The 13,274-nt window shown below is 44.7% G+C and overlaps 1 protein-coding gene across 3 annotated transcripts in view; it reads right to left on the bottom strand.

Moving 5' to 3' along the window:
* The window catches only part of LOC126986591 (dipeptidase 1-like), a 337,773-nt gene that overhangs the window by 164,329 nt on the left and 160,170 nt on the right, over positions 1-13,274 (bottom strand). The window lies entirely within an intron of this gene.

Consider the following 13,274-nt stretch of genomic DNA (forward strand, 5'->3'; position numbering starts at 1 on the left):
AAGGAACGAAAAAAGGATTTAAGTTAAAGGAACAAAGGAAGGATTTAAGTTAAAGGAACGAAAAAAGGATTTAAATCAAAAGAACGAAAAAAGGATTTAAGTTCAAGGAACAAAAAAGGATTTAAGTTAAAGGAACAAAGGAAGGATTTAAGTTAAAGGAACGAAAAAAGGATTTAAGTTAAAGGAACAAAGGAAGGATTTAAGTTAAAGGAACGAAAAAAGGATTTAAGTTAAAGGAACAAAGGAAGGATTTAAGTTAAAGGAACGAAAAAAGGATTTAAGTTAAAGGAACGAAAAAAGGATTTAAGTTAAAGGAACGAAAAAAGGATTTAAGTTTAAGGGACAAAAAAGGATTAAGTTTAAGGAACAATGTAGGATATACGTTTAAGGAACAAAGAAAGAAATTAAAGTTCAGAAAAAATGAAAAAAAAAGAGCATAGAAAGGAATTAAGTTTTAGGAAGAAAAAAAAGGTGACAAAAAAGTTTTTTTAAGTTATAGGAACTAAAAAAAAAAAGTATTCAAGTTTTAGGAACAAAATAAAGCATCTAAAGTTTTACGAAAAAAAAGGAATGAACTTTAAAGGAACAATGTAGTATTTAAATTTTTGGAACATTTTAGGAGGAAGAAAAAGAATCAACTTTCAGGAACAAGGAAAGGACAAGTTTTTGCGTTGAGTTACTTTTATCGGCGGAGGAATCTTCTCTCCGGAACCCGTGAAAGGACTTTTGAGTTCTGCGTGTCGCCTCAACGCGAGTGTGATCGACGCTGTGCGGTGTTTATCGCCAGAGGAAGTGAACAATATTTCCTTCACCGTCTTCCCGCTTGTCTGTCAGTTTGTCTTTTAATAAACAAAATACTTCATATATAGATTCACATACAGAATTATTACAGGCTGTCCAAGCGAAGTCTCCCTCTGAGCCTGGGCGGCGTTTGTCAGGCTTCTTCTGACTGGCTGGACTCCTCTCTGGCTCCCTGTCCCCCACACGTGCCCTTCCTGTATTAGTTGTATCATCCGCCAATAAATGGAAACCCGAGGAAGGGAAATTGTCGTAGCCCGAGTGTCGCCCTGGTTTATTTTACTTATCTTGTCTTGAGGCGGCGAACGGGACTAAAAGATCTGCTTCGTCATTATTACCACTTTCGCCACCGTCCTAACAACCGCCACCATCATCATTGACACCACCACCACCGCCACCATCATCATTGACACCACCACCACCGCCACCATCATCATTGACACCACCATCGCGACCAACAACATCTGACCACCAACATCACTATTATCACCCCCAGATAAAAAGAAATTCATAATCAAAATACCTAAAAAATGTATTAATCGTCACACACACAGAGGGCGCCACACTCCAGGGACGACACAGCCCTGCACACACACACACACACACACACACACACACACACACACACACACACACACACACCAACGTCCTTCTCCTCCTCCTCCTCCTCCTCCTGCGGGAACTCCATTAACGAAAACAAAACAAAAAAAATGGAGCATCGCACAGACCAATAAATAAAAGTTGTGTATCTGCATGTACATTGAAAAATAAATATGTACAAAGGGGAAGAAGAGGATGAAGATAATAAAGTGACATCCCTCGTCTATCCCCCTTTCTGCTTTTGATCTGGTAGAGAGAATGAAAGAAAAGAAAATATAAGAAAAGAAAATACAAGAAATCAAAAGTAGGAGAAAAAGAGAGGAGGAATGCAGGATGACGATAAGAAAGGGGGATAAAGAAGGAGAGAGATAGAGGAAATTAAAGTAAGATGAATAAAAAGAGGAATAAGAGGAGAAGTAGGAAGAGGGACTGGGGTTTGTTGTTGTTAGTGATGGTGGTGGTGGTGATGGTGGTTAAAAAGGAGAGAGAAAAGAGGAAGCAGTATGAATATGGAATGAAAATAAAGAGAAAGAGCACGTAAGAAAATTAAGGGCAGAAAAGATAAAAAATAAATTATAAGAAAAGAAATGGGGAGGCGGTGGCTGAGTCGACAGAGAGTCGGCCCCGCGTTCAGGAGGACGCGAGTTCAATCCCTGCCCGGTGCCACCAAGCAGGGATTTTTCAGCCGCCGCCGAGTGGCTTAAAACTACCCACATGCTGTCCAGAAGACCACATATCAACCCGGACTCTAGATTCTAGGATTAAAGATGAGCACCGGGAGGGCAGCATGAGCCACTGCAAGATAGCGCCACTATAAACACTTGCCTGCGCCAGAACGGGCTGGGCCGACCATCAGGACCCACCGGGAAGAAGCCTTGGGCCGACCGTCAGGCCCCACCGGGAAGAAGCCTACCGGCGCAATAGGCAGCGACGTAAAAAAAAAAAAAAAAAAAAAAAAAAATGAAGAAAATAGGAATAACAATGTAAGTCTGAGTACACCCGCCTCAATGAATAAGTAAATGAATAAACGGAGAAACAAACAAACAAATGATGAGATAAATGAATAAAGCAAAAGGGGGAGAAAGGATAACTAACAAAAGATGATAGAATATAACGAAGAAGAACGAAACTGTAGAAAACGAAAAAATGATAGCAAAAAAGGAAAGGACAAAATAAAAATAACTAATAAAAAGACTAAAAATATCGCGAAATTGTGAAGGAATAAAAGAATCAGGGAAAAAAAAAAAGAGCGAAGAGAAGCGAAAGATTGAATTTATCGAGCGAAAAAATAAAAATAAAAATGTAACAGAAGAAAGCGAGGAAAACAAACACAGGTAAACAAGTTGTGTGTGTAAAAGAAAGCGAGGGGAAAAAATACGAATTAGTTGGAGGCAAGAAAAGAAAAATGTAGCGAAAGAAAAGCGAGTTGAACAAAACAACAAAACAAATAGAAGAAAAGTGTAGCGAGGGAAAAAAAGACCAAGTTTGTTGAGAGAAAGAAAATAAAACTAACAAAAGAAAGCGAGAAAAACAACAACACGACAAAACAACAAAGAAAAATGTAGCGAAAGAAAAGCGAGTTGAACAAAACAACAAAACAAATAGAAGAAAAGTGTAGCGAGGGAAAAAAAGACCAAGTTTGTTGAGAGAAAGAAAATAAAACTAACAAAAGAAAGCGAGAAAAACAACAACACGACAAAACAAATAAGAAAAATGTAGCGAGGGAAAAAAAAGACCAAGTTTGTTGAGAAAAAGAAAATAAAACTAACAAAAGAAAGCGAGAAAAACAACAACACGACAAAACAAATTAAAAGGACACCGAATTTTTTGAGCAAGAAGAAAACGGAAGAAAAATAGAGGAAAACAAACACAACAAAACAAAAAAAAAGTAGAAAATCACAGCGAAAGAAAAAAAATCGTATCCGTTGAAAAACAAAAAAAAAAAAACAAGCGAAGAAAATATCAACGGAATAAAAAAGGAAAGGAAAAATATATGTGAAGGAAATGAAAGAAAAAGAAGAAAAGACACAAAAAAGCGAAAAAAACAAACCATCGTAATAAGCATAAGTAAAAAAAAAATACGTGAACAAGACCCCAAAATAAGAGATATAATTAGAGCAACGTTACCCTCACGCACACATAAAGAATAGTTTCCCCTCCACTTCACGGGAGTTATGAAAAAGAAAACGGGAATAGGCAGCACAAAGGGGGCGGAGAGAGAGAGAGAGAGAGAGAGAGAGAGAGAGAGAGAGAGAGAGAGAGTCGTGATGGACAGGCTCAGGGATTCGCAGGTGAGGAGGAGGAGGGGGGGGGTGGGGGGGACGAACAAGGCTTACACAGACTAAAACTTGAGCCTGTCTTGGTAAGCTCGTGTCCAGGGGTGAGGCGGCCAACGGGACTTCCGGGGACGAACGCCGAACGCTGGAGGCTGAGGAGGCGCTGACGAGGATGAGCTAGAGGGAAACTTTAAGGCCCGGTGTCCGTTCCCGCCGCCTTCCTTCCTGCCTGTGGGCGTGAGGAAGCGCTGACGGTGCTGAGCCGGAGGGAAACTTTTTAAGGATGGCTGCCCCGTCTCGCTGCTTCCATTCCTCCCCTCTCGCCTCGCCAATAGAATCAACTCCCGCGTCTTCGTGCTCACAGGGAGGAAATAAGCATAAGTTTAGAATCATATTCCTTTGGGTGTTGGTGTGGAACGAGTGGATTCAGTGGAAGCCTAACATTATTCCAGGGACAATCTAGCGCCAGTCTGTCTGTCCCAGGTGACGACAGGGTGCAATAGGCAGCGAAACAGAACACTTTTCGGTAGGCTCTCGACGGGCGATCTCTCAGGCGGCTGCATTGGTACTAAGCCTGTCCTTCACACTCAACAACCAAACACCGCTTTATCATTTCCAGGGTTCTGATGGAGTCCAAGGGAATAGAAAACGAGACGTATTCACTGCACACTCTCGACGGGCGATCTCTCAGGCGGCTGCATTGGTACTAAGCCTGTCCTTCACACTCAACAACCAAACACCGCTATATCATTTCCTGGGTTCTGATTGAGTCCAAGGGAATAGAAAACGAGACGTATTCACTGCACACTCTCGACGGGCGATCTCTCAGGCGGCTGCATTGGTACTAAGCCTGTCCTTCACACTCAACAACCAAACACCGCTTTATCATTTCCTGGGTTCTGATGGAGTCCAAGGGAATAGAAAACGAGACGTATTCACTGCACACTCTCGACGGGCGATCTCTCAGGCGGCTGCATTGGTACTAAGCCTGTCCTTCACACTCAACAACCGAACAGCACTTTATCATTTCCTGGGTTCTGATGGAGTCCAAGGGAATAGAAAACGAGACGTGTTCCTGCACACAGAAGCACAGTGATAACATTACTTGACACTTACGTTGCCCTAGTCACATAAATATTCTACAAGACATTTGTCTCGGCCCAGAGTATTGCTCTAAACACCAATGTATGTGGAAAAGTTGGAAAGTTTCGTTTAGTCGGCGCAACATCTGTGGTAATATGCCGGAGAGAGACAGGAGGGGAAGGAGTTATAGAAGAAGGAAACAGATCCCAGGAGACGGGACACAACCCCCGATTAAACCTGGTACCCACTCACTGCTAGGTGGACAGGGGCGTAGGGTATCGTAAAAGCCGCCCAAATTTTTCCGCTCCGCCCGGGAATCGAACCCGGGCTCTCTCGGTTGTGAGCCGAGTGTGCTAACCACTGCACCACGAAGCCCCCCCGTCAAAATATGCGGATTGAACTTTTCCGTGTTGACCGTGTGACAGTTATTTCTCTAAAAGTGAAAATTTCCGCCTCCCACAAAATTTCTATGCGATGCAAAGCGGACTAAACACTATGTAACATCATCAATGGGACCACAGCGTGAAGACAGGCTTTGTAGTCTCTTGATGTGGACTGTGGCTACGAAGAGAAAGCCTCGACCGATGGTACTGAACGACGCCTCCATTGCCCCATAGTTCTTTTCCTCTTCCTTCCACAGTCGTCATTCCTTCAGTACAGGATGCTAAGGTCTGTACGGGTTCCTTCATCAGCTGTTCCTTCCATGTCCCTTGGGCCAACCGTTGCCAAAATGTCGTACTCTGAACACCACATTTATTATTTTTAATCCCTAAACTCTCGTGCTTACACAAACAACGACAGAAAATTAAAGTTATCGCAAAAACGGTTAAATATTGATGTTTTTCGTTAAGTTTTGCTATAGCTATCGGTCAGAAACTACGAAAATAAAATGCGCTGAGTACGATAACTTGGAAACGCAGCAAGGGCCATCGGGGTGGGTGAAGGGACCTGAAGTATATGCTGAGAATTATTGTGTTGAATGAATATATTCCTCCTCGGCGCTATTTCCAGCTCGTCGCCTTCCCTCACATCCACTCCTGTCAATACCTCCGCTCACGTCCCCTCCCCCACTCACTCCTCCCCTTCCCTGTCTCTGTCGCCCCGTGAGATTCTTAGTACGAGGTAAGAATCTCTGCTTCCATGGCATCACTTCCAGGTTCCAGTCCATCACCTCCCTCACATCATTTACACCTGCTCTTCCCTCTCCCGCTCTCCCCTTCCTTCCCCAGCAAACTCACTACTACCAAGCCACTCCCCTCACCCTAAAGTCTTAACTCCGCACTTTCCTCGCATCCCATCCCGTCCCCACTCTCACGTCCCTCACTCCTCGCCTTCAGCGCCACCAGACACAACTCCCAAGCCACTCCCCTCAGCCCAAAGTCCAAACTCCACACTTTTTCTCGCATCCCTTCCCATCACGGCTCTCATGTCCTCACTCCTCCCACTCCTACCTCGCCCTCAGCGCCACCAAGCACTACTCCCAAGGCACTCCCCTCCCATCCCTTCCCCGTCAGACCTTGCACTCCCTCCCCTCACTCCTCACCCTCCGCGCTGCTGTCACCCTCTTGGTTCTTAATACGAGGCCAAGGACGAAGGATTTATGGCCTCGCAGGGGAAAAGGGGCGGATAATTAGGTGTTTCAACCACGGTGATGACGCGAGGGAAGGGACTGGCGGTCGGAAGAGGGTTCAGGCTCCAATAAGTACGGTCTGGATAACCTAATCGGCGGAGGAAGGAAGGGACGGGCAAGGAGAAGGAAGGGAGTGAATCGGTGTTTCCCCTCCGTGCTCCACTTCAAGCGATCGACGTTAATGCGGAACTTAAGACATTTACGAAGGTGATTAAGAACTTGACTTTCATCGCTCCTCTCCTCTCCTCTCCTCTCCTGGTGCCATTTTTAACTTATTGACTTTTCGCCCTTCTCCTCCTCTTCCTCTTCGTTATTCTCTCCCCTCCTCTTTCTTCTCCATTTTCTCTCCGTCTCCCATATTTTGTTTTCTCTCCACAATTTTTTTTCTTCTTTTTGTTTTTCTCCGTCCTCTTTAAACATCCTTTTTCATCCTTCTCCTCCTCACCCAGTTCTGTCTCTTTTTTTTCTTCTCCATCTCTCTCTCTCTCTCTCTCTCTCTCTCGTATCTAACTCCCTTAATTGACTCTTCACTCTTCTCCTCCTCCTCTTCCATGCCTTTTCTTCTCCACCTCCTCCACTCTTCCTCTTCCACTTCTCTCTTTTATTCCATCTCTCAAATCCACCTCCCTTCTCCTCCTCACCCTCCACCATGTCTGTTTTCTCCACCTCCTCTCCACTTCCTCCATTTCTCTCCTCTTCCTCTTCCTCTTCTTCCTTCTCTCACATCAACCTCCCTTTTCTTCCTCATCCTCTTCCATATCTTTTTTTTTTCAACTATCTCTTTTTCCTCCTCTTTTCCTCCATCTTCGTCTTTCTCTCACATTCCTCTCTGTTTCTCTCCACCATCAACTCCTCATTGTACTGTTCCTCTTTCTCTCCCTTTCTCATCGTCCAGTTTCTTTCTCTCTGCCTCCTCCTTTTACATTTCTTTTTACAGCAGAGGACCCAGTGCAAGGGCGTCAAAAGAAAAAAGAAAACAATAATGAAAAAAAAGCCCGCTACTTACTGCTCCTGAAAAGAGTAGAGAGGCCAAGAAGAGAATCTACCTCCAACTCATCATTCTCCATCTCTTCCTCTTTCTCCCCCTCTTCCACTCTCCCTCACACATCGCTCCAGCTCCCTCCCTCGCCGCTCCTCTCTCCCTCACATCTCTTTAAGGTAAAACTTCAGCCTCGTCTCAGGAATGTCGGTCTGTAAAACTTTCTCACTTTTCGTCTCCCCCTCAGGAGTCGTGTTTGATGCGCCGACTTACGAATTCAGGAATCTGGCTCTGAATCTCGTCACAGACATGTCCATCGATTCTGTCCTTCATTACTGACTTGCTGATATGGCGTACCTGGGAACACCTGGGGGAAAGGAACACTGTATTCCCTGATCGTGTTTACCTTTAACCCGGTAGCAGCGACGGGCCAAATCTGTGGCTTTACCGTGTACCAGCGACAGGCCAAATTTCTGACATGATATAAATCCCAAAAAAATGATGATGCATAAACTGATCACAAATGCGTTGATATATATTATGAAATGGTTTGTGTAGGTGACGATTTTTTCTCATTTTTCTCGCTTAGAGGGGCCTTTAAGAAACATGATCCCCGCAGCTACCGGGTTAAGCATTCACCCATCACACACAGCCGTTTGCAAGTAGATTATCCTACTCGAGGCACATTAGGGAAGGTAAACTGTATTCTCTGATCGCGTTGACTTTACTTGTTGACTCCATCTATTTTAATATTTTTTACAACCGTTGCCAGATTGTCGTACCCAGAGCATAGTATTTACCGGTTTCTGACGCCTAACTATTGCCAAGAAACATCAGGATCTAACTCTTTTAACGATAACTATAAATGAGTTTCGTTAGTGGAGCCCAGAAGACAGTTTGGGGGTAGGAAATCGGGAAATATAAGCGGCTGAGTACGACAATCTGGCAACGTTGAATTCTCTACCTTTTTACCTTTTAGAATTCACTGGTCACACGCGGGCCATTTGGAGAAGAGGCGCTGATTGCAAAATGATCGGCCGATGATATAAGTTTGATCAGGGAAGGGGCGAAGGGGCTGGGGTCTATTTCCAAGCTAGCGTGAACGGAGTATAGTATCTCAGGTGCGACAGGTGAACCCAGGTCGCAGGTGTCTGGAGGCAAAGGCTTTACGTTCCCGGCTGACTTGCTAGTTAATGAGACGGAACTGATCGCCGGGTATTATCGCGCCTCCTTCTCTTCCTCCTTCCCGGTCTTTCCCGTCCGCTTTTCCTTTTATCTTCTTTACTTCTCTTCTACAGAATCCCTAACGCACGTCTGCTCTTTCTTTCCTTTTTTTTCGCCTTAATCTTTTTTTTTATTGATTTGCATGAGATCAATCAGTCAGTCGATCAATCTCTCTCTCTCTGTCTGTGTCTCTCTCTCTCTCTCTCTCTCTCTCTCTCTCTCTCTCTCTCTCTCTCTCTCTCTCTCTCTCTCTCTCTCTCTCTCTCTCTCTCTCTCTCTCTCTCTCTCTCTCTCTCTCTCTCTCTCTCTCTCTCTCTAACGTCCTCCTCCTCCTTTCACTTACTCTTTCACTTCATTTCCTTCACTCATCGCTTCTTTTCACACGCTCGAGTTTTCCTCTAAAAGCTGAATTTTTTGCTATCGTGTTCTTTGGAAAGGCGTGGACAGCGAAGTGACTTGATCTATTTTTCTCTTATTTTATGTGTGTCACGTGATTGATAAAGTCGATGTATAAACTGAAAAAAGGCGTAGCACACAGCGATAGAAAAATGAATCGAGATTATTCACTGAGGAAGGATAAATGTAAAAAATAAATGTTCACGTCATGGGCAAGAGGGAGAGATTAAGCAAATATGTAACTGATGGAGACAAGATTGAAAATTTCCACTTGAGATTCGATGATGAAGAAGAGAGAGGAGAGATAACTGATTCCCAGAAGCTGCCATGCCTAGGCCGTCTGACGTGTTGCTGTCCTCGAATAGCTTGTATCTTTGTATTAAACCGTATTTATTCTCTCTCTCTCTCTCTCTCTCTCTCTCTCTCTCTCTCTCTCTCTCTCTCTCTCTCTCTCTCTCTCTCTCTCTCTCTCTCTCTCTCTCATCTCCTTTCCTTAATAAGAATACCTCACTTTTTAAATACTCACATTTCCTTTACATCCCCACCAAGAAAATACTGTATGAAACAAAACCCCGAAAAGGAGAAAAAAATAATAATAAGAAAAAAAAATGCAAAAAATAAGACGATGAAAAAATTTAAAAAACGTCAATTGCAAAAAACGAGGCGAGCAAAGGCCGAGGAGGAGGCAAGAAGGAGGGAGAGGACGGGAGGCGAGGAAAGGAAGGGATTCAAGACGGTTTACTCAGTTAATGAAAACGGCTCCGGCAAAGGGGGACTCAGGTATACCTCATCAAGGGGGGGAAGAGAGGCCGGCCCGCGCAAAGGACTCCCGCCGCCTCTCATCCGACTCTCATCACCGCCCTGAACCACCTGCTCGTTGCCACAAGGCCGGGGCTCAGACGGCGTGAAGGACGGCAAGGCAGGGAGGCAGCTAGCTCGGTCTCTGTCTCTGTCTCTTGCTCTCAGTCTCATCTCCACCTGAGCTTACCTTTCTCCATTTCCATTCTTACCTGTCCACTTCCGTCTTCTCCTTTAATGTATTCTAACTCCATCTTGATTTACATTACAGCGCGCTCCCTCTCTCTCTCGCTCTCGCTCTCTCTCTCTCTCTCTCTCTCTCTCTCTCATCTCCACCTCCATATCCACCTGTGCTCTTTTTTCTTCCACTTTAATTTATTCTAACTTTATTTCGACGTCTTCTATTTCTATTACTCACATTTTCACCTCCACCGTCACCCCTCTTCCACCTGTATATCCACTTCCACCTCCATTTCCACCTCTCTGTTTAATTGTACCTCCACCTTTAATTCTTCCTCCATCGCCCCTTCTACCTTCATTTCCACCTCCAACTCCTTTCCCTTTTAATTACTCTCTTCTATCTCTCCATTCCCCTCTCTTTCCATCTCCACCAAAACATCCACCTCTATATTTATCTCCATCTGCGACTCCATCTCCATTTTCACTTTTATTTCCATCTTCATCTCCATTTTCACCTCCACACCGAGCTTTACCTACACCTGAACTTCGACCTTCCCTTCCATCTCCATCTCTTTCACCCACACCTCCATCTTCACTTCCATCTCGAACACCCACCATCTACGCCAGTCCTTCACCTTCCACTTCCTCCTCCACCTACTTCCCTGTACCCTACCTTCCTTTCTTTCTCCTCCACCCTACTTCCCACCTGTACGTCCATCTCCACCTTCCGTGAACCACCTACTCGCTGCTAAATACCTGGGGCTCATCACCACTCACGACACGTTTCTCTTTACTCCACTTCCCCTTCCACTTTCACCTGTGCCTCCGTCTTCCGAGAATCATACTTTCATTGCCACGCGTCGGCGACCCAGGCAGCATAACATAGCAAGGTAGGCACACAGCTCTTACCCTCACCTGCCCTACACCAACACATATCTTAATTAGCTATACCTTCGACTTGGAACAGAATCACACAATCACCTGCCCTACACCAACACATATCTTAATTAGCTATACCTTCGACTTGGAAAAGAATCACACAATCACCTGCCCTACACCAACACATATCTTAATTAGCTATACCGTCGACTTGGAACAGAATCACACAATCACCTGCCCTACACCAACACATATCTTAATTAGCTATACCTTCGACTTGGAACAGAATCACACAACTTAAAACCTGTGAAAAGCGTACTATAAACCATTAAACCACCCATACATACGCCTGGCTTCGATGGACACTATAAACCCAACATAATAAAAGGGGGTATAAGGAAGAGAAAGGCGGGGGGAAGGGGTGTTGGGGAATAGGCAGGGAATGGAAGGGTAGGGAAAAGATGGTATAAGGAAGAGAAAGGCGGGAGGAAGGGGTATTGGGGGGTGGGGTGGGAATGGAAGGGTAGGGAAAAGATGGTATAAGGAAGAGAAAGACGGGGGGGAAGGGGTATTGGGGGGTGGGCTGGGAATGGAAGGGTAGGGAAAAGATGGTATAAGGAAGAGAAATGCGGGAGGAAGGGGTGTTGGGGGAAGGGCAGGGAGTGGAAGGGTAGGGAAAAGATAAATAGGAGTGGCAGGGCAGAATACAGAAGGGTGATTGGCCGGGCGTAAGGGACGGAGAAGGCAGCAGACGGAAGCAGATGAAGGAGTAGAGGAGCAAGGCAGGACGGGGCAGGAGACGGGGGAGGGGGGGGAGGTGGCACGGGGCGGATTGGACGCATTCCTTTCCAGTGCATATTTTTCCCTAAACAGCCTTTGTTGTCATTCCTTCCGAGCTTCATGAAGGTTGGCCCAATTTTCTCGAAGACCACTTCCCTTAAAGAGCATAGACTCGTGAGGAAAACCTTTACATTTTTTTGCCCTTTTTTTCTTCCTTCTCAGACCAAACAGTATTCTTCTCTCCTGATTTCCTTCCTTCTCAAACTGAGCCACTTTTTTTTTCTTATTCTATACCTTTTTCCTTTTTCCTCTTTCTTTCTTTCCCCTCTTATCGAATACTCTTCTTTCCCCTTGTTTCCTTCCTCCTCAAACCGAACCACTTTTTTTTTCTTTTTCTATACCTTTTTCCTTCTTCCTCTTTCTTTCTTTCCCCTCTTATCGAACAGTTTTCTTTCCCCTTGTTTCCTTCCTCCTCAAACCGAACCACTTTTTTTTCTTTTTCTATACTTTTTTTCATTTTTCCCCCTTTCTTTCTTTCCCCTCATATCGAACACTTTTTTCCCCTTCTTTCCTTCCTCCTCCTTTTACCGAACATTCTTTTTTTCCCGTTCTTTCCTTCCTCTTCCTCAAACCTAACACTGATTTTCCCTTTTTTCCCATTTTTCCTCTTCTTTCTTTCCTCCTCCTCTAACCGAACACTCTTTTTTTCCTTTCTTTCCTTCCTTCTCCTCCTACTGAACACTTTTTACCTTTCCTTCTTTCCCTTTTTCCCCTTCTCTCCTTTCTCCTCCTCATACCGAACACTTTTTTTCTTCTTTTCCTGTTTCTCTACTTCTTTTCCCCTTCTTTCTTTCCTCCTCCTCCTACTGAACACTTTCTTTTTTTGTTTGTTTACCTTTTTTTTATTTTTTTATCTTTCTTTCCTTCCTCTTCCTCCTACCGAACACTATTTTTCTTCTTTTCCTGTTTCCAATAAAAGTCTCGGAGTAAGAAAATTTCCCCGGCACAGAACTTTCCTTGAAGCAGCGCCTGCAAATTGAATTCATCAGTATTTGAACGCTTAAATAGGTTTTTCATACTATGCACCTCGTTATCTCTCTCTCTCTCTCTCTCTCTCTCTCTCTCTCTCTCTCTCTCTCTCTCCATCATATTCAGTTTTAATAGTGTCACGCTGAAAGTGGTTCCTCGTCTGTGCCGGTTATGATTGCGTTGATATTCGAAAAGCGAGTGTATCAGTGTGACGAGTTAATGTGAGATGAGTCAAAACGAGAGACGAGTTAAAATGCGAGACGACTTAACCGTGTAGCAGCGACGGGCCAAATTTGTGGCTTTACCGTGTAGCAGCGACGGGCCAAATTTGTGCCTTTACCGTGTAGCAGCGACGGGCCAAATTTGTGCCTTTACCGTGTAGCAGCGACGGGCCAAATTTGTGGCTTTACCGTGTAGCAGCGACGGGCCAAATTTGTGCCTTTACCGTGTAGCAGCGACGGGCCAAATTTGTGGCTTCACCGTGTAGCAGCGACGGGCCAAATTTGTGACTTTACCGTGTAGCAGCGACGGGCCAAATTTGTGACTTTACCGTGTTGCAGCGACGGGCCAAATTTGTGGCTTTACCGTGTAGCAGCGACGGGCCAAATTTGTGGATTTACCG

This window comes from Eriocheir sinensis, chromosome 62 (genome assembly GCF_024679095.1).
Source record: "Eriocheir sinensis breed Jianghai 21 chromosome 62, ASM2467909v1, whole genome shotgun sequence".
NCBI lineage: Eukaryota > Metazoa > Arthropoda > Malacostraca > Decapoda > Varunidae > Eriocheir > Eriocheir sinensis.